The 25062-nt window shown below is 51.9% G+C and overlaps 1 pseudogene; it reads left to right on the top strand.

Moving 5' to 3' along the window:
• Positions 1–25062, top strand: part of LOC144274938 (von Willebrand factor A domain-containing protein 5A-like) — a 171722-nt pseudogene that overhangs the window by 73548 nt on the left and 73112 nt on the right.

Genomic DNA, 25062 nt, shown 5'->3' with positions numbered 1-25062 from the left:
TGTTTCCGAAGCCATCTGATTCCATTTCTGAACAAGCTGCAGTGTGAGAGAGAAATTCATCAAATTGAAATGTATGTCGTGCAACGTCCCTACAGCACTTGTGCAAGGAAGTTGAACCAAATTACTACGGTGAGCTTCAGAGGTGCAAGCTGTTAAATGATGCAAAAACCAAGCTGAAAAGACAACAGCAACGGCTCAGATTTTGTTGTTACTGTTATCATTATTATTACTGGGCTACGTTGATTGGGTTTTTTTGTCTGTGAAAGAAACTTTGGACATATTGGCAGATACATTCTTTCGTTATTAGTCATTATCCTTTCTATTATATAAAGCATTTTTAAATTTAGTTCAGAATTCTTGTACAGCCGTCCACCTTTGACCAAAAAAGCAAAAGAACAACAAAAAAGACAAGACTGTGCAAAGCACTGGTTTGTTCTGTGCTTAGGTCCAGTAAAGATAAGACACAACTGTACCTTATATTTATTTTTGAGTCTGCAAAAAATCCCTATGTAAATATGCACATGTAATTTATTTTTTGTTTTTCCTACAGTTAGTTCAGTATTGTCAGAGCCTCATTCTGAGGCTGCCAAAAATTTGTGAGAACCCCGGTTCTAGAAAGTGTTAGAAAACAAAATCCTATGTAACCATTACTTTCCAGTATTTGCAAAAAGAAAAGGAGGACTTGTGGCACCTTAGAGACTAACCAATTTATTTGAGCATAAGCTTTCGTGAGCTACAGCTCACTTCATCGGATGCATTCAGTGGAAAATACAATGGGGAGATTTATATACACACAGAACATGAAACAATGGGTGTTACCAGTATTTATTCACTCTCGCTTGCATCTCTGCTCTTTGATAATAAACTCATTCCTGTTCTCTGTATATCTAAGTGCTGGGTTCTCAGTAGAGTGGTTGGCCTGAATTGAATCTTACAAGCTGCTGTGGACCGCGCCTGTGGGATTAGAGTCACAGTTCTGCGTGTGCTCCGGGGAACGGGCTGAGCACTCCCGAGGGACGCTCAGAGGCTTTGGGAGTGTCTATCACTAACCTGTACACAGAGAGCGAGGCCTGCAGGGGGCTGGAAGGTCAGGCTTGTGCTGCCAGGGGTGGTGGTTTGAGAGAGCTGACCCATGGCAGGCCTGGACAAGGCTCCCCCAAAGGTGCCTCGTTTGCCTGCTATGAATCACTCAAACGGGCAGCCGTCCCCGGCTCATTCCACCCCTGCACCCCCCAGGTACAACCCACACAAGGCATTCGACCAGGGCGAGGAGAACACCTGCAATGCCCTGTCACCTGACGTGCTGAATTTGCCTCTGAGCCCATTTTCCCTTCCAGCTTGGGACTCCTTGTTGAGCCAGACATGCTTGCCAGCTGAAAACACAGACCCAGGTCTGGGCCACACCCCTAACGCTGCAGACTTTCACCCAAAACTGCTCAGCAGGTCACCTGTCTCCAGCACCCAGCTCCCAATGGGATCCAAACCCCAAATAAATCCGTTTTACTCTGTATAAAGTTTATACAGGGTAAACTCAAATTGTCCACCCTCTATAACACTGATAGGGAGAGATGCCCAGCTGTTTGCTCCCCCAGCTATTAATTACTTACTCTGGGTTAATTAAAAAACAAAAGTGATTACATTAAATATAAAAAGTAGGATTTAAATGGTTTCAAGTAATAACAGACAGAACAAATAAGTTACCAAGAAAAATAAAACAAAACACGCAAGTCTAAGCCTAATACATTAAGAAACGGAATACAGATAAATCTCACCCTGAGAGATGTTCCAATAAGCTTCTTTCCCAGACTGGACTCCCTCCAGTCTGGGCCCAATCCTTTCCCCTGGTACAGCCTTGTTCCAGCTCAGGTGGTAATTTGGGGATTTCTTATGACTGGCAGCCCCCTTTGTTCTGTTCCACCCCCTTTGATATCTTTGGCACAAGGCGGGAATCCTCTCACGGTCTCTCTGGGTTTCCACCCCTCCTTCTAAATGGAAAAGCACCAGGTTAAAGATGGATTCAAGTATCATGTGACATGTTCTCATGTCCTGAGAGCCCCCCTCCATTCTTTCAGGACTGGCCCGCACGTATGCAGTGAAGGCTTGCAGGTGAACAGAGCCATCTACGGTCAGTTGTCCTAGCTAATGGGAGCCATCAAGATTCTAAGCCACCATTAATGGCCCACACTTTGCATAACTACAGTAGGACCTCAGAGTGATATCTCATATTCCTAATTTCAGATACAAGAATGACACATTCATCCAAATAGGATGAACACACTCAGTAGATTTGTAAGGTCTCATTACAAAACCTATAGAGACCTTTTGCATAAAGCATATTCCAGTTACATCATATTCACACTTAAACATTTTTATAAAGCTTATGAAGTGCAATGTCACAGGGTCAATACCCTCAGAGGATATCTGCAGATAGAGGCTTCCCTGGCAGGTGGAAAGGCCTCAACTGCCCTGCTTCCCATGGCCAGAAGGCATTGTAGTGCAGCTATTCTCAGCTTACCTGGGCCTATGTGGAGCGGAATGTACATTAGAGCAGCCCCAAGGCTGCTCTGACTTAGAGCTGGTCAGCACAAAGCCTGACGATCATTTGTCTACTCTCCGATCAGCACGGGCTGCCAGTGAGTTGGCCACCCAGGAAGCCTGGCCCTTCCCCTTGTCCCTGAGGTCCCGCCACTCCCCTTCTGCCCCCCTCCCTCTCCTTCTACCTACCTCTCCCCCGCAGGAGCCCAAAGCACCCTCACCTCAGCCCACAGCCCCAGCACTGGACGGCAGAGGTTGGGGGGCGAGACCCCAGCCCCGGGGCACTGCAACCTCAGTGACCACAGCCACATGATACCTGCTGCCCATGCTGATCACACTGTCTGGTTTGAAGAGATTTGATGTACGTTACCCCATTGTTCCCGTATCGTGTCCGAATCCCAGAGCTGTTGACATGAAGACACCACTGGAAACGGAACATTCATTCATTCCTAAATCTGCTCAAAGTTTGTAAGTGCAAAGAAGAAAGGAATAATAAAATATATATAAGAGAACCCCTGAGATGCCTAGCTCTCTAAACAGTGAGAGGTGAGGAAGCCCCTCTCGTGTGGGTGCATCGTAGGTGCCATATGCACACCCAGCACTTCTCAAATCTGAGATGTTCTAATCCACATCCATCTCCTTGCCCTCCCATTCTTCCATCTCCTCCACCTCCATCTCCTCCATGTCACTGCTGTCAGGGTCGTCCTGGGGCTCCGTCGGAGCCCTGGCTTTTGGGATATCTGCTGCTCCATAGAAATCCCTGGCAGCATCTCCCATTGGCAGCTGCAATGTGATATTCACAGCAAAGTATAAAGCATGGTTGAAATCTACAAGCGCAGAGCCCCACGGCTGGGTTAGAGGCCAAGTGCACAGAGGTTTGTGCTGCTCATGCAGGTGGAGGGATGAAGGCAAAAACATCAAACTAGGAACCGAATTGGACAACCATTTCACTGTAGACAAAGATCTCATGCGCCTCAATCCCGACCAGCAGCTCCCTGCTAGCCCAGTTTTGTCAATACTCCTCAGTCCCACCCCAGAGCCCCCTGCGGTCCGGCCTTAGGTGACCCCAGACAGCTCTCTTGATTCTCTTCACTCCTTCTGTGGCAGATACAGGATACACAGCGGGGCGGTGTGCGGGTTTCCTTGGCACTCACTTCGAGTGAGCTCCATAACTCAAGGCTTCACCGTTCATTAGTAACACGCCAATTGCAACCCCACACCAGCCAAACCCATTCGCAGCGCCAGCAGGGCTTCCTTTCTGTTCCTTACCCGCCTTACAATTCTTGTACTGATCCCCGTCTTCTCTAATTTAGCTAAGAATTTCCCACGTGATACCGTATCAAATGCTTTACTGAAGTCCAAGTATATTAGATCTGCTGCATTTCCCTTCTCTAAACAACCAGTTCTCAGCTCAAAGAAAGAGCTCAGGTTAGTCTGGCCCCATCTACCTTTGGTTACATCCCCTTTTCCATTTACCTCTGTTGGAGACCCCAGGGCATGGCCACTAGTTAAGTTGAGGGGATGGAAGGCCATAAGGGTCGAGGAGGTCTCCCTGCTAAAGGCCTAAGGGCTTCTTCTCAACCCCCCTTAATAGAATTTAGGCCTGGCTGGTTTGAGTAAGCTCTCTTGCTCTTAAAACAATGTTGCAGCCGCAGACAATGCCCCATAGTGTAAGGTTTGCTGACACCAAGTTAAAGATAATAGGAGAGAGAGCTACAAGGCCAGACAGGATGTGCTGGTTCTTTAAGTTGCTAGGAATGCTTGTTAGAGGTTGCAGGAAATAAACATTGTTCTAACCCATATAAGAAAGGCAGAGTATTTGTGCAAAGTTTTGATTGGCTGATGTGTAGTGCAGTAGCGTTAAGGAATATAAAAGTGTGTGTAATGACCTGCTCTGATGTGCAGGATTTGAGATTCTATTCTCCCTGTACCTTGTTTGCAGATGCAAATAAACTTTTCTGCTTCTCCACCCCGTTGTGATTATTGAGTGACGCACACCGGGTAACGAACCCCCCCCGCTGTTGTTCGCCTCTGGCACTGGGTGCCGGCAACAGCTTTTGGAGTCCCAACGTGGGGTGACCAGGATGCTATTTAGCCTTGCCCAGATCCCTTCTGGAGGTCGAGGATTGCAGCGACAACCGACGCCTAGCACACACCGGTGAGTTCATTGGGGGCCTCAGAGGAGACGCAGTTTGATTGACCCCGGAGGGCACGACGGTGCAACGCACTCACATAGTGGAGAAGCAGCTGTGGGAGACGGTGAGGAACCGGTTCCTTGGATATAGGGGAGGAGCAGCTGCGGGCGATGTTGGGGAACCGGTCCCTTGGATAAGGTAGGAACCTTTTGAAATCCGGATTATATGCTCTGTTGGAACCTGGGGACGCCCAGAGTTACCCTGTAGGTATGGGACAGGAACAGAGCACCGGAGGTACAGTACGATGCACGCCCCTAGAGTGTATTTTAGTAAATTGGAAGATATTTGGATCAGATCCAATGGCTAAGGGTAAATTGAAGCAATTTTGTATGGTTGACTGGCCTCAGTACCAATTAGAGGACCAAGAACAGTGGCCTCCCGGAGGATCACTAAATCATAATACAATCCTCCAGTTACTCCTGTTCTGTCAGCGAACGGCGAAGTAGAATAAGCATTTGTATGCTTACTTGTTTATAACCTTATAGTCTCGTACTGATATTTTACAATGCTGTAATTTAACCCCGATTGGCCCTGTAGGAATTAATGTCAGTCCCCGGATCCCCACCCCAAATGTAATGGCAGATCCGGTGTCTCCTTCGGCCCCTACACCCACACAGAGCGAGACTCAAAGTAAGATTCCTAGTGAAGCTCATAGTGAGGTTCAGGCTCCATCTGCTGGATTATACCCGTTACTTACCAAGACTAAAATCGCCCCTAATGCAATAGAAAGGACAAGCTCTTACCATGCAGGTCTATACTCATGCACCTTTTAATCCTATGGACCTGGCCGCTTTCAAAGCACAGGCTGGAGAATTTTCTATCAACCCAAGCAAGTTGGTATCGGTTTTTGAGGGATGTCTTAGCAGCTACAAGCCAGGCTGGGATGATTGTAATGTCCTTCTGCAAACATTATTGACTGAGGTTAAACAAGAACAGGTCATAGCTAAAGCAAGGAAAAAAGCAAAAAGGCGATATGACCAAGACCGTAACAACGTCCCGATCCCAGATAATCAAGTTCCTATAAAAAATCCTAGGTGGGACCCAAATGACAATCAGGCTATGACCCACCTCACCTCCTCTAAGGAGCTGCTACTGTATAGACTCCGTCACGCAGCTGTCAGACGGAATAATTAAACTAAACCATAGAAGGTAGTGCAGGATCCAAAGGAAAGCCCTGGAGCTTTTTTGCAGCGCATTCGAAACACGACCCAACAGTATACCAATGCAGATCCTAATAATCCACAAACTGAGGCAGTTATTAAAGGAGTATTTACAAGTAGGGCAGCCCCGACATTAAGAGAAAGCTACAGAAAAAGGAGGATTTGATAAGTATGACCATGGCACAGATTTTGGAAGCAGCAAATCAAGTGCATAGTTTAAAAAAAGTAAAAAAAACACAGCACGCTTCTCTCCAAGGGGAGCTTGAACAGGGCCTCCAGCCCCAGCAGGAGGAAGCGTCTGCAACAGCCCCCGGGACCCAGCACAGAGACACCCCCGACCCCAGTGAGCTCCCCTGGGGCAGCAGCAGCCTGAGGGGAGAGAGGGAGAGAGACACAGCAGGGGAGAGTAGTGGGATAGTTCTGGTTTTGCACCGTGCAGCTAGGGAGAGCTCAGCTGAGCACCCAGGGCAGGCAGGGTGTTAGGCAGCAGGCAAGGGGCTGACAAAGGAGGAACTAGAGAGTGCCTGAATCCTGTACAATCCTCTAGTAAAGCTCAAATCTTGACCGCCTCAGGAAGCAAAGCATGGCTCGGAAAACTCTCCTCCCATTGCAAAGCCATTCCAGAGTTGTTAAATGAATCTCTAACCGGCTCTGTTGATCGTCTGGTGGAACTGCCCATGCACCGTTTACACCACCAGCTTACTGCGCTTTCCTAGAGTCAGGTGATGGTGGGCTGGCCTTAGTTTTTGGTTAAGTTGCCGCCGATCTCGCCCGTTCCTTTTGCGCCTCTGACATGCCGTGGGTCGGAGTGTTTCTGGGGCTCTTCCTTCCAGCCCGCCCCTCTGGGTTTTTGGATGGCACTTCAGGTAAGAGATTCCATCTCCCTTCTGGACTGTTCAGTGAGGCTGGAGTCCTAAGCAGAAAAGGGGAGGGGGAGGTGTGTTGTCTGGGGGTTAGAGAAGGTAGAGCTGGGGCGGGGGGGGTGCATGGCGGGGGGGCAGCTGCAGGGCCCATGTGTTCCCAACACCTCCGCATGCCCCTTTCTTCAGGCCCTGTCCCGCCCAGGGGCGCTGGAACAATTTGTACAGTGAGGGGGCAGAGAGCCACTGAGCCAAACTGTAAACCCTGGATAGGATGGAAACCGCTTCAAGCCGGGGGAGGGGGGCGGCAGCCCCGCTAGGTCCAGCACTGGTGGTTCTGCCCATGTCGATTTTACAGAAAATATTTGTGGGCTTTTTTGTCCAGTTTTTTTTATTTTTATTTATTTATTTGCAAATCCCCAGCTGCTGGCTGAGCAGGTGAAACTTAGAGACGCAGAGAATAGGGATGGAGGGAAGAGCGCATGGAAAGAACATACAGAGGAGGGGGGAGAGGGATTATTTTGTAAACTTTCTTTGAATGCAGTTGAGCAGCTGGAGACAGAGAGGATTGGCCAGCGCCTTGCATGCAGCCAGCCCCACTTGATCACAAGCAGAGAATCCCCTGGCAAGCCCCAGGTTAGGGAACTGGGGGTGCGGGGTGGGGCAGGTTTGAAGCGTGTGTCTTCTCGAGCAGGGGGAGTCGACCTTGGGTTTTAAGGTCTTGGGGCTGGGGGGAGCATGTCCTCACTGCAGAGTTAACTGGAGTTATGGACACTGGGGGTTATAATCTGCTTGCAGAGATGTGCTGTGTAAATGCATGAGATGAAATCAGATCTGGTGCCGGCGTGAGAGGTGTGCATGGCGTGATGGGGGGTGTGTGTGTGAGTATGAGAAGCAGCCCTTGTTAATTGCACGCTGCCCATTCATGGCAGGGAAATCCCAGCACTCACCAATAGATCTTTCTGTGATCTACCTACAGGAAGGAGCAGGTGGATGGGCCCCCCCTTCATTCCCTGTCTCAGGATCTTCCCAGGCCTTCCTCACCTCTGACTCCGCTCTCCCGGTTGATTGTTAGGGCTGAGCTCTGGCTCTTTGTCCGGCCAAGCCCCAGCAGAAAATGCACAAGCCCCATGCCTGTAGAACGAATTGTAAGAAGCTTGGGGTCACATTCTTTTAGATCAAAACCCCCTTTGTTCTGCTACAGCAAATATCTCAAACTTTTTGGTAGCAAGTTATTCGTTTAAAATCATTTTGTTTAAGAAGAGTCCTACCTCTCTTCGAGCCAGCATTGTTGATGTTCCTGGAGATGTTTTGCTCAGTCATGGAATGTCAGGGGTTTAAAAAACGCCATGATTTGCTTCGAAAAAGCTCTAAAAGTCTTGAGCAGGTTTTGCAAAATAATGCCCAGAGTTCGGCTCCTAAATCCAGAGGCAGCGCCCTGCAAATCTGCAGAGATCCGCTTCGTAGCCGTGGATCGTGTGCAGAAACAAATGTTGTACCCGCACAGGGCTCTATAAACGTGGCCTGATGCACAAGAGTGTGAGACCTTCTCGCTCTAACTGCAGCTGCTGAAGGCCTGGCACTTCAGTGTCCTTACAGGACCAAGAATGGACGGAAGGACATGAGAATGATTGCATTGCACGATTCCCGTTGTGCTGCCCTGCAGCAGAATTGCATGAAGTACAATGGGTGGGGAGTGGAGGGTTGTCAAGGGGAGAGGTACCTTCAGGCACAAGACCACTGATGTTCCCGGGGTACCCATGGCCTCTACCTCCACAGGGGGAAGAGCTAAAGAGCCTAACGATGCATTAATTAGAGGATTCCCTACAATTAGTTCCCTGTGACTTAGGCAAATATTCCTCATTCCCACTGTTGGCAACTCCCCTGATCTTTGTCATGCATCTCACGGTATTTGGTGTTTGATTTTCTAAAAGCCCCAAAGCCTGGAGTCCTGTGATAAGCACATTAATTTGTTTAAACCAAAATATGGGGTTTATGTAGGACGACTTGAAAAAATGACTTCCCCTGCTCCCTTCTCTTCCCCGACCCCACCCCCCACCCCGGCTCAAAACTCAAAAGATGAAAAAGCAGACCCCACCACAAATTTATTATTTTTAAAGATTTCATGATTTTTAAGGCAACCTGCTGAGATTTGAAGGCTGTGGGTTGGCAAAACTCTGCAAGATACAATAAAGTGGCATTCCAAGAGGACAGAGTTAAGGTTATATGGGAGAGCCGGCACCTATAACTGAGCTCCTCCTGGTTAGCAGAGCTCTGTGGTTCGTTTTCCGCTGTAGTGCTCAGATTCTTTCCTAGTGTTACATGGGGAAGATCTCAGCTGAGCATTTCCTGGTTTTCTAACAGCTGAGTTTGGGGCAGTGACACCCCGGAAGGGCCTGGGGAGCAGAACTGCCTGTTGGTCAGCAAAAACAGGGTGGATTTGATTTTAAATCAAATTGATTTAAATCACTAGTCAGGACGACTCGATTTAATCATGGATTTCTACATAAAAGTGTATTCTTGTTGGTTGTTATAACCTTAATACATGTTCTTCACAACTCAGAGATAGATGTAGGTTTCATTTTTAGAAGGTACACACTATACATTTTTAAAGGGTGATTTATTCTGAAAACTTTTCAGATGAGTTTTACAGCTATCTCAGAAAATGAATGATTGTTTGGTTATTTCATTTACCCAAGGTTATTGAAGCAGATAGTTCCCCTCCCAATGACTTCATAAATATCTCCAATTCAACAGGTTAATCGTTAATATTTGGAGGATTTTCTTGCCAGGCTGTATATCACCTCTCCATATTTATTTATTTATTTGAAAACATTTTTGCTGTTAACAAGCATGTTACCTCTGGAGACACAAATCCACAGTTTGAGAACTGCAAAACTAAGCATCTCTGATGGTATCTTCTAGACTGAGCACTGAATCCCATTGGGTAGATAGAAAGATTAACCTACATAATCTATACAGAAGCCTGTGGAACCCATAAGATTGGGTCCTTAATCCATGAAGTATTGGAACTCATTTACAAAACTTTTCTTAAACATTACATGAATATATTGTCTCATACTATAGAATTAGAATTTATCCTCCCTATTCCATGATGAGAGATCTTTGAGCTAGAATGTATCTTAATTAAAACTATCTTTAGATAGCTTTTTGAGGGACAAAAACCATTTTATCAAAAAAATCCAATTTTCTGATTTTTTTTTTAAATCATTGATTTTTATCCACCCTGTTTGCAAGTGAATAGCAAAGCTGGTCCCAGCAGGGAACCAGAGTGTCCAAATTCTTAGCTGGTGGGAGAGCCTGTCTGTGAGCATCTGTAAAGCATCTCACTTCAACAGTGACTGGTTGAACGATTTATTGTAAGGGACGCCCTTTCTCAGACCCTTTCCCTTTATTGTCTCCCAACCCCTCACGTCAGTCCCTGACCCAGGATTGCCAAGCCAAACTCAAATACTACTTGTTTGAAATCTCACAGCTCGCCAAGATTACCTAATTGTCCAGGTGGCTGAGTCCGTTTTCCACAGGGTCAGTCTGAGTTCAAGTCAATGCCGCAGGGCATTTCAAGCTGCTGTCCTGTCTGGTCCAGCCCAGGGGACAATATCTGATGCTTCTAGGAAAAGCGAGAACCCGCTGTAACATACATGGCTAGTTTTACTATACTGTAAATGCAGGTGGGGAATTAATTACTGACCTCGGTGGCGTTCAGGCTATGTCCTGAAGCATGGGATTGGGCCAGAGGGACAGCTAGCGCTGGACACAGTGTGTAGGGTCTCGGAGTGGGAAGTTCCTTGGAGAATTCCACTGGGTGGGAGACTCAGCTGTGAAGGGAGGGGGGGGCAGGAGCATCTCATAAACCCAAGATTGGAATAACTGAAGTATTGTTCCTTTTACATGGAGCCTCAGCTCTCTGGAACCTCTGCAAACACTTTAACCACATCTTTAACTCCATCTGTAGGAGTAGCCTTGGATCGCAGTGGGAGGGCTCAGGTGCGTAAGTGTTTGCAGGGTGGGCGCTCAGGGCAGTCCCTAACACGAGGACAAAGTCGATGTGATGTGCCACTGTCTGGATTTGGGAGCCTGCCTGCACATCAAATTCTCTAGGCGTTGGGTGCATGACTGCAAGGCACTGGGCTGGGGAAAATCAGCCCCGGGTGGTTATTTTGAGTAGAAAACCAGAGCCACTTCTGGGGTCTTTCAGCTTCTAATGCCCTTTCTCTTCTGCAGCTGGATGTAAGCCTATGATAAAATCCTTCTCAATGCCAAGGCAGTGCCATAAATCACTGGACTGGGTGCAGGAATCAGTAGGCGACGTTCTCTGGCCTGGGTTATGCCAGGGCTCAGACTAAATTATTCTTCCCAAAACTTTTAAAAGCTGAGCCCCCTCCTCAAGGCAAAGAAACCAATCGTGCCCCTCACTCATCAGCAATGTGTTAGTGACCCCACCCCCCATTTTCCTGTATACATCTTCAAATCCCACCCTTCCCACCATGGCTAGCCCTTCCCCAAGCTTCAGGAGACGCTGGAGGAGATGATCCTAACCGTCCCCTCTAACCTTAAGAACCTGAGGGACCCCATCTTGGAGCATCTTAAAAATCCCAGTTCCCAGACTCTGGAACAGGGCTGCTTTGCCGGGCTCACCTTTCTCCCTCCGTCAGGTTGGCCGATGGGGATAATGAGCCTGGAGATCTCATTCCCGCTGCTCTGAGTGCTGCCCATGTTCACTCGACCCAACTCAGCTCTTCCTGTACCCCAGGAACGTCTTCATCTTCTGGGATCCTCATGGCAGCAGTGGGATGATTTAACGGAGTCCCTTAGTCATGGGGCCTTTCTCTCTCTTTTGTTTCAGAGCCAGCGTCCTGGAATTGTCTCATGGTGCGTGGAGTGGTGGGGGTGCTGGTCTCACTATACCTATGCGAGTTTTGGAAAGGTAGAGGGAAAGTGTTTGCCTACTCGCAACTCGTCCTCAGGAAGCTGCTGACTCATCCCTCCCAGTAGCCTGGAAGTCCGCAGGATTCCCAGGAATCTGAGCTCCCCGCAGTGTGTGACAGGGACGGGGCCCAGGCCCAGGGAACCAGAAACAGGAATCGAGACCCAGCCCTGGAGAATGGGGAAGGAGATCTGTTTGCGAATTTGTATCCAGTCTGCTGAATTGTTCACGTCCAGACCCTCCCCCCAGTTCTTAAAAAGTCGAAGCATTTCATTTAGACACTTTCCAAACAAACCATTTTGATTTTTCAGTTTGAAACTATGTTTTATTTAAAAATGTCCTTCACTTTTATTTTAAAAATTCAAAAGTTATAACCCTTGAAATGTTCCTGGGTCTTTTTTTTTTAAAAAAAAGCTTTTTGGTTCATCAAAAATTTGGAAAAATGTTAGTTTTGTTCAACCTGAAACCGTTTTTTTTTCCATCTCTTTTTTGGAATTGCCAGTGACCAAAAAATTCTGTTTGCCCAGCTCGAGGGGCGGGTGAGGATTTTGGCGGTTATATGGTGGGTCTCTTAGTCCCCTTGTTGCTCAAAGTTTTCTTACTGCAACAAATTAATTTGGGATGAGGGCAGGATGGGCAAAAGCTTTCTAAAAGTGTGTGTGGGGGGGCTGCTGGCACACTGTGGCCCACCCCCTGTTCCACCCCTTCTCCTTGAGGTCCTGCCCCCTCAAACTGCCCTTTTCCCTGAGGCCCTCCCTCACACCGCCTTTCTCCCTGAGCTCCCACTTCATGCCGCCCCTTGCCCCCAAAACACTGCCCTCCCCACTCCCTTCTCTCCCCCATCATCCAGTCGCTCACACTTATGGCCAGTAAAAAGTGGTGGGCCCTGGTCTCCCCTGTTCCGGCACCCCTGGATGAGAGTGGGAGAGGATGAAGAACTCCTTTCAAATATAACTCCCCCCCACCCTCAGAAAAGCACAATTTGCCAGCAACAGCAAAACATGCACCTAACCAACCCGGGCCAGTCACGCTGTGTTGTGTGTGACATTTCCATCCTGGGGCGGTTTATGTCTTGGAGAATGTGAACCCTGCCGGCCTGGGTGTTTCTCTGCGTAATGTGACCTCAGTGCTCCTGATGAGAGCCATTGTTTGTAAATGTTTCAGTAGCAGACATATTTATCATTCATGTACAGACAGACATTTATTCACAATTAGAACTGGTCAAAAATAGGGAGGGTGGAGAGGGTCATGAAAATTGAAGAAGAAACCACTTCCCCCCCCCCATATTCTTCCAACTTATTTGGAAATGTTTTTAATGATCAAATTTTTGTTTAGTTTTGGTGGGAAAAACTCCATGTTCTCTCTCAAGTGGGCAGAGAAATCCCAAATGTTTTTTTTAAAGAGGGAACTTTTTTCAAATGATCAATGTAATCCAAAGTGGCATTTTTAGTTCAAAGGTTGCATTGTCAGTGTAAAACCCTTTTGAACCAGCTCTGTTACTGTATAACAAAATGAGTTTATTTTTCATGATGCATTGTTTGGGCCAGGTTCCAAGTGGCATTTCAGTTTTTGCACAGCTCTTCTCTTCTTGCATCTGCACCTCTCATAAGCTGTGACCTTAATCTTGGGCCTGGAAACACTTAAGTGCATGTTTAACTTTAATTACTGATGTGAATAATTCCATTTGAATGGGACAACTCTGAGATCGGCTTTACACTAAGGCCCTATATCGGTGTACCTATGTCATTTATTTAATTTTCTTTCTTTTATATTCTTGAGAAAGTTCTTGAGAGGTTAAAGCAGGTAAAATACATGAACAGGTTCGGACAGTCCAAGTTTGTCCGTGCAAAGTGACAGCAGAGATGTGGGATCTGCTAGTTTTCCATAAGTCTCTCAGGGTTACCCAGGATAACTTTGGGGATCTCTGTCTTGCATAGGGAATGTTCCCTGAAAGTGTCCAAACAGCTCAGAGCTACAGAACCATTCCCTGGATCCATTCTTCTAGCTGTCATCCCCAGAAAGCAGTCTGGCAAGCTCATTGCTAAGTTATCTGTCAAAACACTAGAGTTTTCAGGTGCCTAAGTAGCCCCTGGAATCATGGTGAAATTATCCTCCCCGCCACCACCAAAATTGGAAATGGTGCCCCGGAGTGCACGGTACCCTACCGTGCTTCCCCCATAGGAACTGCATGAACAGGCAACTCTGCAAGTTCTCTTCATGCCTCTGCAAGTGACCCCCATGCCTCTCCATTTCCTTGGCCACATGTATCCTGTCCCCATGCCTGCGGCGAATCCAGAAAAAGAGGGAAAAGCTCACCACTGCGACCACCTGAGGGCGGTGTTGGGTTGAGATCAGCTGGTCAAAGCAGGCAATAGGGACAGAATCTGAGACTTGAAGCTCCTCGAGCGACCTCTGACCTTTCTAGACCTGCCCTTCAATCAGACACAGCGATTGTAAAGTTGAATGTGATAGTAACTAGACCCATTTTAAACCCTTCACCACACAAGACAAAGCCCGTAGGATTCATCATGAACTATTTATTTCTCCTCCCCTGGCTCCATGCAGCCACCAGCCACCTTGAAGCTTTCTCTCATCTCTCCCAGGCTGTGCTCACTTGATTGCAGGAGCTCAGTGGAGGGTCCAGCTTTGCTCTTTCGCTTCCATTCTTTACCTCTTTGGGTGGCTGCATTTGCAAGTGAGCAGCCTGATGGAAGCACTGAGTCCTCTGTCTCGGCAGGCAGGCCCAGCCGCCAAAGCCAAAGACTCCCTGAGAACAGGGGAAGGTTCGCCTGAACTCTCAGGAGTGCAGGCTTGGCCCATAGGTTAGGGTTACCATATTTGAACTTTCAAAAAAGAGGACACTCCGAGGGTGGGGGGGGAGTGGTAGCCCTACCACCTATCTAATCCCTCCCACTTCCTGCCCCCTGACTGCCCTGTACAGAACCACCATCCCATCCAACCCCCCCAGCTCCTTGTCCCCTGATCACCCCCTCCCAGGACCCTGCCCTCTATCTAAGTCTTCCTTCTCCCTGTCTCCAACTGCCCCCTCCTTAGACCCCTCCACCCTAACTACCCCCTTGAACTCCACCCCCTACGTGTCCCCTGACTGCCCCGCCCCCTATCCGCACCCCCGCCCCCTGACAGACCCCTGGCTCTCCCACCCCCATCCAACCACTCCCTGTCCCCTGACTGCCCCCGCAGAACCCCCAACCCATCTCATCCCCCCTGCTCCCTGCCCCTGACTCCCCCCCGAACCTCCGCCCCATCCAAAACCTCCCGCTCCCTGTCCCTTGACTCCCCCAACCCCTCTTCATATGCCCACCCCCTGACAGGCTCCCCCCAGAACCCCTCATCCATCCAACCCCTCCTGCTCCCTGTCTCCTGACTGTCCCTTAGGACCCCATGCCCCTTCTCCAGCCCCCCGGCCCCCGTACCCTGCTGCTCAGAGCAGTGTGTCTGGGGTGCGGAGCCAGACACAGTGCCGTGCTCCCCTGCAGAGTGCGCAGCTCCCCCTCCGCCCCCAGAGTGCTGCATTGGGAGGGAAATCCCGGCCCTTTGGAGAGTTTTACAAATTCCTCCCTGAGGGCAATTTAAAAACCAAAACGCCGGACATGTCCGGGAAACTCCGGACACATGGTAACCCGACCACAGGGACTCCAGGATCTGCAGCTGCTACCACCTGTATGGTGAATCCTCCGACTCATCATCAAACAGCTCTTCCCCATTCTGCAACCTGGCCCCATGGTCTGACCGTGCAGGAGAACAGAAACCCTTTGGGACAGCAGGAGAGTCTTCTCAATGCCGCACTCTTCGCATGGTTTCCCGCGGCCACCGTGAAACACGACTACCCTGTCCCCAGGAGTGTCTCAAGGAGCTGCCGGCGCAGTCACTGGGCACCCACTCGTAATGCTCTCGGGCAGTGGCATTGCAGAGGGAGCTGAGCAGACCATCCCTTCTGTGACTTCCTGAATTGCTGCCAGGACGGATTCTCCTCTGCGCTAGGGAGAGTCCCCGAGGACAAGCAGCTGTGGTGGGGGAGGGGGCAAGACAAACACTCCCCATGAGCCCTTGACTAGCAGGCAAGCAGGACTCTGGGAGCCAAGGCATCGGTGTGTCTTGCTGGGAGAACAGAGCTGGAGAGCAGAAAAGGGCATTGGAGGAATTGTAGAAAAGTCAGTGTCATGGCCGGGTCATGGGCAGCCAGACCTAGTGGTCAGAGGCAGAGTCCACACTCACAAGACAGGAGTCGAGAGTCAGCTGGGTCAGGACACTGGAAGGGCAGAAGCAAAAGACCAAATTGTGTTCAGCACCTCAAGTCAGATGCGTCACCCCGAGACCGGATGCCAGGAAATCAAGCCTGGGGAGTGGGAGCAGGAACAGCCAACACACGGTCCAGAGCCGGGGAGGAGCTCGGGTGTTCAGACAGCTTCTTGTTCCTGCTGCTGGTTTAAGGAGGTCCTGGGGGCCAATTAGCTGCTCTGGGACTCTGCCAATAGGAGCCTCAAAATGGGTCTGGACTTCGTCAGTCCTATGTAAGCAGTTTTTCGTAGGCTTCCAGGTGGCGTGCTGGAGGGTGGCTGCTCCCAGGAACCCTGCAGACCCGGGTTAATGACCCAGGGGTCAGGACAGTGAGTTATCAAACCTCCTGCACAAAACAGTCTCCAGGGTCCCGGGCGCATCCTCTGAGAAGAAAGAAACACAGTCATGAGGACAAATAGGCTATAGAACAGGAGTCCCCTCTTTGTTGCAACAGCCCCAAGTGCCCAGAAGAATGGACGGTTCTTACCTCCAGGAAATGCCTGGGATCTTCCATCTAAGCCTCAATGGGACCCCTGTTGCTTGGTCTGACAGGAGGAGATTATGTGTCCCCACTGCTCCCTGCACTGGGCTGGCTGCAGCACACATCTGTGTGAGAGGCTGGGCCAGAGAGATGTTACAATCAGGGTCCAGGCAGCCCAGAAGGAGAACAGAGGGTCTGAAACCAGAAGACGAAGCAAGCAAATCAGCGGATTCGACAGAGAAGTTTTCTACCCTACAGGGACATCAAAGAAGGTCTGTTAGGAAAGCTGAGATGTTAGTCTGGAAACTGCTTAGGCAAAGATTGTGACTTGTTAAGATTCAGTTTTAGTCACTACAAAGTGTGTTGTGTTTTGTTTCTCTCTTTGAAATGGGTCTCTTTCTCTTGCTTAGTATCACTTAAATCTCTTCTTTGTTACTATGCTTCCCAAACCACCTCAGTGTTGTGTGTTCGAGTGAAGTGTGATTCTCCAGCCTACCCAACAGGCTGAGCTATGCCCTGTCTCTCTGAAGGTAGAGAATAATTTCTGAGCGGTGCTGGGCCCAGAGTCCAAGGGCAGTTCACCAGACATCTCGTGGGAAGCCCAGAGACCAAAGGAGCAGGAGAGAATCCGGCCCCACTGACCCATGGGAACTTCCCACAGAAGAGCCTACACAGGGCTATAGACACGGCCACTTTGGGTGTGTACCAGAGTTCACTCACCGCTAGATGCTGGCCATGCCTCGTGTCACCGCTTTCTCTCTGGGCTAGCAACCCCGCTGATACTCACTCTTGCAGTTTCTTGGCTGGGAACTCAGCCCTCCAACCAGGTGACTGTCCTTTACTCCACTCCTTCCTGGGTTGTGCTCCTTGCAAACAAAGTCCCAAAATGTCTTGAACAGAAACAAGGCCTTCCACCCTCATGGGGAGTTCTGCCTCAGACTGATTTCGGTTCGGGTTGCCCTTCTTGGGTTTCTCTGGTCTTCTATGTCCCCTTCCTTAGGGACGGTGGGAGAAGCCAGTCCTACCCTGGACTCCAGGGTTTGGCCCAAGGCCGTCTACTGAACAGCTCACTCTGCTTCTGGACTTTTGATGCTGTTTTCCCTTGTTTCCTCTCAGGTGGGGCTCACTTGATCATCAATTTGGCCTAGCCCCAGGCTAGGCAGCCATAGGCCAGGCCACCCTGTTAGACACCTCCTCCTTCAAATCCGGTCCAGCCCGGCTGACAGGTTTGCTGAGGGGAGGGGGAAACCCCATTGCTGATCAGAAGGAGGTCAGAGTCTGTTCTCTAGGAGCTGAAGGTCCGTTTGTCCTGCTGCGGGAAGTGGAGCTGGAGGGCGGAGATGTTAGGTGAAAGAGACTGCATGATGGAGTTGGAGACTGAGGGACGGGAGCCTCCTCCCAGAAACGCTCCCAGGAGAACAGGTTTGAGGAGGAGTTCTCTGGGGAGCCTCTTGCTTGGAAAAAAACAAGGGTGGCACATTGATGGAGATGTCTCTGTCCCAGGGACGGGGGAAGCTCCCAGCCAGGTTATGCAGCAGGGATCCCATTTCTCCCCCAAGAAACCCAGATGCCCAAAGAAGTCAATGGCTCTTACCTCCAAGAGGGAGCGGGGTCTTCCTTCTCAGCCTCTTTGAGAACTACCACTGCTTGGCTTCCTAGGACAAGGGACCTGTCCCCACTGCTCCCTAAGGTGGTTCAGCTTCTGACTGCACCCATCTGGGAGGCTGTCACACACCCCAGGGCCTAGAAGACACGGGCGGAGGAGGCTCCTCTTTATCTCAGACTCAGAGAGCCCAGAGAAGGGCCAAAGGAGGAATAAAGGGCAGGAGATGAAGCTAGCCCTGAGCCTCTGTCCCATCCTCTCCTCTTCAAATGTGGAGCTTCCTGAGCTTCAATTGGGCACGCAGTCTGTAGCCTTGACCCAAAGGTCCTTCTGCGCCATATGGGGCAGGAAGATCTCTGCCTGGGAACACGGGGAATGGGATGGGGGTGAGATCAAGGAAAGAGGGGAGGGATGTGGGTGTGAGGGAAAGAGCTCCTGCCCCAGATGAAGGAATTTGGTGGGCCAAGGGAAGGACACAGCTCCACAGAGAGGGGAGAGAGTTTCTGTGAATGCCAGGGCCTCCATTTCCGCTTCCACTAGCCTGGCATTTACAGTGAGACAGAGCAGTACCTGCAGCAGGGAGCGGGACTTGCTGGACAGGGAGGGGAACCTTGAAGAGCGTCAGATGAGCCACAGCCCTTGCAGCGCCTCGGGCATCTGGTGCAAGTGCCGGATGATGTGAAGCTGGCCCATGACCTTGGCTGTGACATCCTCGTGCTGCAGGGGAACGAGAACATGTCAGAGACTGAGACACTCCCCAGGAATCAGGGAGGATGAAGGGCACCTGGAATCAGCACCATCATTTCCACCCAGCAGCTGCTCATGTCTGAGTGGTGGATTCACCCTCCTGACCCCCAGGATGGAGGCTTGCTGTCCTCTCTAGTGACCTCCAGTGCCAACCCCGCTCCTTCTCGGGTGAGCTCCTGCCACCTCCCCATCAGTGCCCGTGACAGCTGTTCCACCTCCAACCCACCTGGGGACACCGCTCAAGTTCGGAGAACCCTCTCCTCCATCCCCACCTCCATCCCCACCCAGGTAGGGCATGGAGGGGGCTCTAGAAGGGTGGCGGGAGGGATTCTGGCAGCAGTGAAGTGGGATGGGGAGAGCTTGAGACCTTTCCCCAACACACCCCAGTGACAAAAGCTGAAACCACAGGATGGCAGCCCTGTTGAACGGGGCAGGTCAGCAGCCCCTGCCAACTGAATCCTCCCAATCTCTCGAGAGCGGGTCCAGCCCTACCAGCAGCAAGACCAGCTTCCCATGCCCATGTGCCTCAGTCAGTCACCATCCCATCAGTCCTTGGCCTCCCAGGCTGCCAGGGATGGGAGCAACTCTCGATGGTGGCTGGGGTGACATGGACACTAGGCCATGGGGAAATGGGTGCAGCTCTGTGGGGCAGGAAAGGTTCCCAGAGGGCACTTAGGAGACTCTCCTGTCCTTCCCAGGAGTGATAGCAGAGCACCACATCCTAAGAACAGAAGTCCATGAAGTCCAGAAGTCCCCACTAGGCTCCTTGCTACTAGGCCAGCGCATGGCGAGAGGATGGGAAGGAGGCTCTGGGCCCCACCCCAAGCTTCTGAGTCGATTGCAGCTGCTTACCGTGTCCCCCATCAGTTGCTGGGCTTCCCCCAGGAGGGAGTAGACGAGCACCAGCCCAGCGTGGCTGACACGCAGCAGGGGGTCGTGGATGGCCAGCAAAGCTGTCTGCACAAAGGATCTTCTCTGCCCGACGGAGAAGAATTTTCCAAAGACCTAAAACCAAGAGGACATGAGGCTCGAGCAGATTGCCCAGAGCCAGCCTCCAAGTCCTGGCGGTACAATGGCGTCTCATGCCCCAAAGGGTGGGGAAGAGAGCTGCCGTGGCCAAGGCACTTCATTCCCCAGGAGGCTTTCAGGCTCCCAGGGCTCAGGGAAGCACCTTTGTTAAAAGGTTGCAGATGCTGAGGGACCAAAGCCTCCAGTGGCTCTTTTGGGAAGGCAATTTATGGCAGGGGCCAGGATGGGCTGGAAATGGATCTCTAATGTGTGTGAGCAGGCCCAATCTGCTGTGCAGGGCACAGAGATGACAGGGGACCCTGTCTTGCTTCCAGCAGAGAGATCTCCTGCACTTCAGCGACTAGAGGAGTGTGCATTTGTTCTTACGTGGGGAGGGGGTTGGAGCTGACAGACCAAAGGTCTCTTCCCCGAGCTAAGTGATTTCTCTAGTTGCTGGCTATGGTCTCTGCAACTCCTTGGTTTCTTCAAGGGGAATCCAACCTGCAGCCTGACAAGAACAAGGAGACTCTTGGCCCAGTCCCAGTGTGGGACCTTTAGCACCAGCGTGTCCCACTGGTTGCTGGATGAGGAACTCTGAACTGGAAATAAGGAGCGGGCTCTTTTCCTGTCTCCAGGAGGCATCCACTGCAGGGAACCCAGCCAGCTACACTCCCGGAGCTGTGTCATGCCCTGGCACAGTGCCCTTACCTCCCCCACTCTGGCTGTATTCTTGTAGCCCAACAGCCTGCTGTCCTGGTGCCAGTCGTAGCACCAGAGATCTTCCGCCTCATGTATGGTCAGGCCTGGAAGAGAGAGAGAGAGAGAGAGAGAGACTTTTCTCCTCATTCTGGTTGCAGTTTCTGTGTCCTTCCAATCCCATTGGTGGCTGCACAGTGGAGTGGAGAAGAACAGAGGCAGAGAGAGACTTGTCCTCCAGCTGGGGTCAGTCTGAGAGAAATGGTCTGGGGTCCCATTATCAACCTGTGGTCACTCTCAGTCCCCTATTGGGTTCTGTGTCCCAGCTGGGTTCCTTACCCCTCTGTTGGAGCAGCAGTTGGTAAAGCCGGTAAGTCCCCTCCCTGGCCTGCCGGCTGATGTCCTTGTCTGGATCGCTGACAAATAGAGCCAGCTGGGCCACGTGGTGACCCATCCGAGGGAACTCGGCTGAGATCTAATGGAAGGGAGAGCAGAGGGGACTCCATCAGCATTTTCCTCTCAGCTCCCTGTCCGCCCTGGGCCAGAGGGCTCCTTCCCCTTAGCCCCTCTGCAGGAGATGCTGGGGGAGAGGAGCTTGAGATCGAGCCTTCATTTGCTCTGTTGCCAAGGGAGCCCGGGATGCCAAGCAGGGGCTGGAGCATGGTCCCCTTAAAGGCCCAGGGACAACACTGAACCAGGACAAGAAGAACTTGACTCAAGCCTAGCTCAATCCTGCTCTGACTCTGCCTCCCCATGAAGAACCCTCCTAAGCCACAGCCCTGGCAGCAGCAGCAGATCCTGTAGCCCGCTGGAGCCAGCCCACCTCCGCCTGGAGCCAGCAAGCTGGGCTCAGAGCTCACTTACGTCAAACTCAGGGAGGGTGACTGTGTATCTCAGCAGGGCTGTGCTGCTCCTGATAGCCCTGCCTCGCTCCTGGGACACCCTGGACACGACCCAGAGGTTGACATGCTGTGGGGAAAGGAGGCAGGTCACACTCAGTGGCCAGCTGCTCCTGCTTTGCAAATGAGCCCCCCACGCCCCCAGCCCCAGGGGCCTGAGACATTCTGCGCAGGGGGGAATATCTGAGTCCTTGATGGCAGAGCTTTAGAAGGGGATTCTTTCCCCCAGGACGCAGCTTGTACCCTTCAGGTCACAACTTCTCTGCGTCTCTCTAGATGGGGACAATGTTCGGGGTCGGGGCTGGTCCCATCCTCCCAGAATTCCTGATTCCTGAACAGTTCACCAGAAAAAAGACTGAACCCTCGGCCCTTCCCTGCTACGCAAATCCTTGGGGGGATGTAGGGAGTGACTGAGAGCGCAATCCCCCCAGGAATTTCAGAGCAGATCAGAGGGAAGGGCTGATTCCCTGGGGCCCTCCTGTTTCTCTAGGAAGGAGCATGTGCCTCTTCTCTGAGAACTATCTCCCTAATCTCATGGGCTCTGTGTGTTGGAGGGGAGGGGGAAGGGTGGATTTTCAGACTCTCACTCCCCAAGACAGCCAGGAGCCCTGTGCTTAGTGCTCAGCAGAACCAGGCAGAGCTCTGCCTTGGAGTCCCAGCTCCTTCCTCTGTTCCTCAAAAAGGAAGGACCTGACACTACATTGCACTGACCCATCAACCAAGAACGGCCCACTGGGGACCCAGCTAGGAGGACAGAGTAGAAAATGGATCTTCCAGTCTCTCCTTACCAGTCCCCCAAAGAGTTACGGTGAAATGGGGCTCACCTCCAAGATGAAGTGGAGCCTGTCTGTGTCTGGGGACTCTGCCAGCAGGTTCCCCAGCATGGCATCCAGGACCTCTGGGATGACTTTGTGCAGAGTCTGCAAAGCATGGGTCAGACTTAGGGAACCTGGGCCTACACCTGCCACAGGATGGGAAGAGGGGTCTCTGGGAAGCACTGGGGAGACTCCCAAATACATCTCCCAGCCTCTCTCCTTCACATCCCACTGCAGGCAATTCGCAAGAATTGATGACCCCTGGACCTTTAATCCATGAGCTTAGCAGGTCTCTGCAGAGGGCCTTGTAGGCAGAAGAATAGGAAACAGCCAAGTTGGATGGAAGCTGGGCTTCTGGGCAAAACACGGCTTATGAAAGAAAGAAAGAAAGAAAGAAAGAAAGAAAGAAAGAAAGAAAGAAAGAAAGAAAGAAAGAAAGAAAGAAAGAAATCCCCAAGGGAGGCGTAATCTCTTCCCTGGTGGAGGGAAGGATCCAAGCCTGCAGCTTGTTCCATCTCCACTACCCCACCCCTAAAGCTGGAGCTCCAGTGAATCAAGAGAGCAGGGACCAAGGACTACTCTGGAAGAGGAGGAGGATGGAGGAGGAGGAGGTACCTGGATGCCGGTGGTGTCCTTCTCCGTGCCCAGGGTGAAGACGGAGTGAAGGGCAGCTCGCAAGAGGTGGGTCTCTAGGGCTGGCTCCAGGGCAGGTTTCATGGTGCTGGCAAGAGAGAGGAGCTGCTATTAGACTGTGCAGTACGGGGGTGGGACTGTCGCCAACACAGACACCAAGCCACAGGGATAGAGGCACAGGCTGGCAAGAATGGAAACTGAGGCACTTAGCTAGGGAATGACAAGGCCAAGGCGTCCCAGACAGACAGTGGCAGGACAGGAATAACTGCTGTTCCCTGGAGCCTGCTGCCCCTCCTGTATCTGATCCCCGGAGTGAGCCCCTCCCCAAGGCCCCTGTCATGTTATGGGAGTGAAAAGAAGAGCCCCGCCAGGAGAGAATGACCCTTCCCACCCCACCATCTCTGCCAGAGGCGCCACTCTTGGGAGGTGACCTGGGAGGGAGAGTGACGGTGACTCCCAGCTTTGGGCCTGAGCAGCACTGGGGTGAGGGGAGCCGGCGGGGTGGGGGGATGGGGCTGTCTCGGTACCAGAGGTTCCCCACTGCAGCCAGGGAGTGGGCGAGGACGGCGCTGGGTGACGAGTCATCGGGAAGCTCCTCGATGAGCTCCTGTGAGATGCGAAGGAGACAAAGGAGCGTGTGAGATTCAGGCCCGACTGACACCTCCCAATGACGAGATGACACAGCCAGTGCCCCACATGGCCAGCAGGATCCCCCACCACCTCCCGCTCCTCCAATTCCTTCCTGCCCATCAAACTTGTCCTCCTTCCCAGATTCCTGCAAAGCTCACTCCCAATCCCCTTCTCTCCTCCTCCCTGTCAAAACTGCCCCCATTCAGCCCCATCCTGATGACCGAGCTGGGACCATGTGATTCCTTGGCCCCCACTCTCAGCTGTCCTCCAGCCCCACAATTCCCCCCTTGCCCACAACTGACCAGTCTCACAATTTCTCCCTTCTCTTCTCCCAAGTCTTCAGCCCGAGGAATCCTTGTCCTTTGCTGCCCCCTCCAACACCACCCAGTCCCCACCCATGAGCCCGGCCATACCCCTGCCAAACCCATGTCTCTCCTCCCTCCAGCTGCCGTATGGCTTGTCTCACTCACCACAATCCTCTTCACCACAGCCGCCTTGCAGCAGCGCGGCTCCAGCGTGTCCTCCCCTCTCTCCTGTGCAGCCAGACATGCGGGGTAGATGGCCTGAAGGAACAGGAGCTGCTGCCCCTCATCCTGTACCCACCGGGAGTGGGGTATAGCAAGAGAGAACTTGTTAGCTAGGGACCTTCCTACCCCACCCAAACCAGCTCCAGGGCTCAGGCCTCAATGGGGGATTGTGGGGACCCGCCAATTGTCCAAATCCCCCACCACTCCTACACAAGCAGGATCAGGAAGTGGGACAGTGCCTGTGGGGGGAAACGACCTCGGCTGTTGTGGGACAAACACCCCCATCTTGGGGGTCCCACATCATGGGTGCAAAAGGGCCCCATTAGGGGTGGTGGATCATGAGGGACAAGACCGTCGGCAGGGGGTGGGGATGCTGGGAAGGGACAGGGCAATCTTGGTTCCAGCCCAGGTGGGGAACATTTGTACCTTATCTCCGCACTGGAGCTGCTCTCGGATGACCTTGAGAGCAGCTTCGTCTTTGGCCATGTGCACCCCTTCCTCCTGCTCCGAATCCCGGGGGGTCCCTGCACCAGGGAGGGAAGGACAGGGGCGTGGTGGGCAGAGCAGGATTCAAGACCCCCCTTCCCGACTCAGGCACCCAGGGCAGATCGGGCCCCAAACCTCCCTCTCAGGGATGCCTTCAGCCCCCAACAGCTTCAGAAGCCCAGAGCAGAGCCCCTCCTCCACTGGCCAGGACTGCAGGGGAGGTGCCGATTCCCCCGGCCCCGGAGCAGCAAGGACCAAAGTGGCAGCAGCTCTTCACACCCCCACCCCCAGGTCCCCGTGCGGAAGGGGCAGCTGTGTGACGGCTGCTGCTCTCAGTGGGGTTCGCGTGGCTCAGGCCAGACACCTCGGCTGGGGACCCCCCCCCCAATATCACTGGGAGAGTGTCTGGGCCCAGGGTGTTCACATCCCGTCCTCAGCCCTCCCGGAGTCCAGCCTGGCTCCTCACCTGGAACAAAGCAGTGGCCTCCATCGGCCTGGCTGCTGCCAGAGGCCCAGGTGCTGCCGCTGTCCCCTGCTGAG

Source organism: Eretmochelys imbricata, chromosome 14 (genome assembly GCF_965152235.1).
Source record: "Eretmochelys imbricata isolate rEreImb1 chromosome 14, rEreImb1.hap1, whole genome shotgun sequence".
In the NCBI taxonomy this organism is placed as follows: Eukaryota; Metazoa; Chordata; order Testudines; family Cheloniidae; genus Eretmochelys; species Eretmochelys imbricata.
The sequence above is the reverse complement of the archived record's forward strand: the minus strand, read 5'-3'. Positions and strand labels throughout refer to the sequence as shown.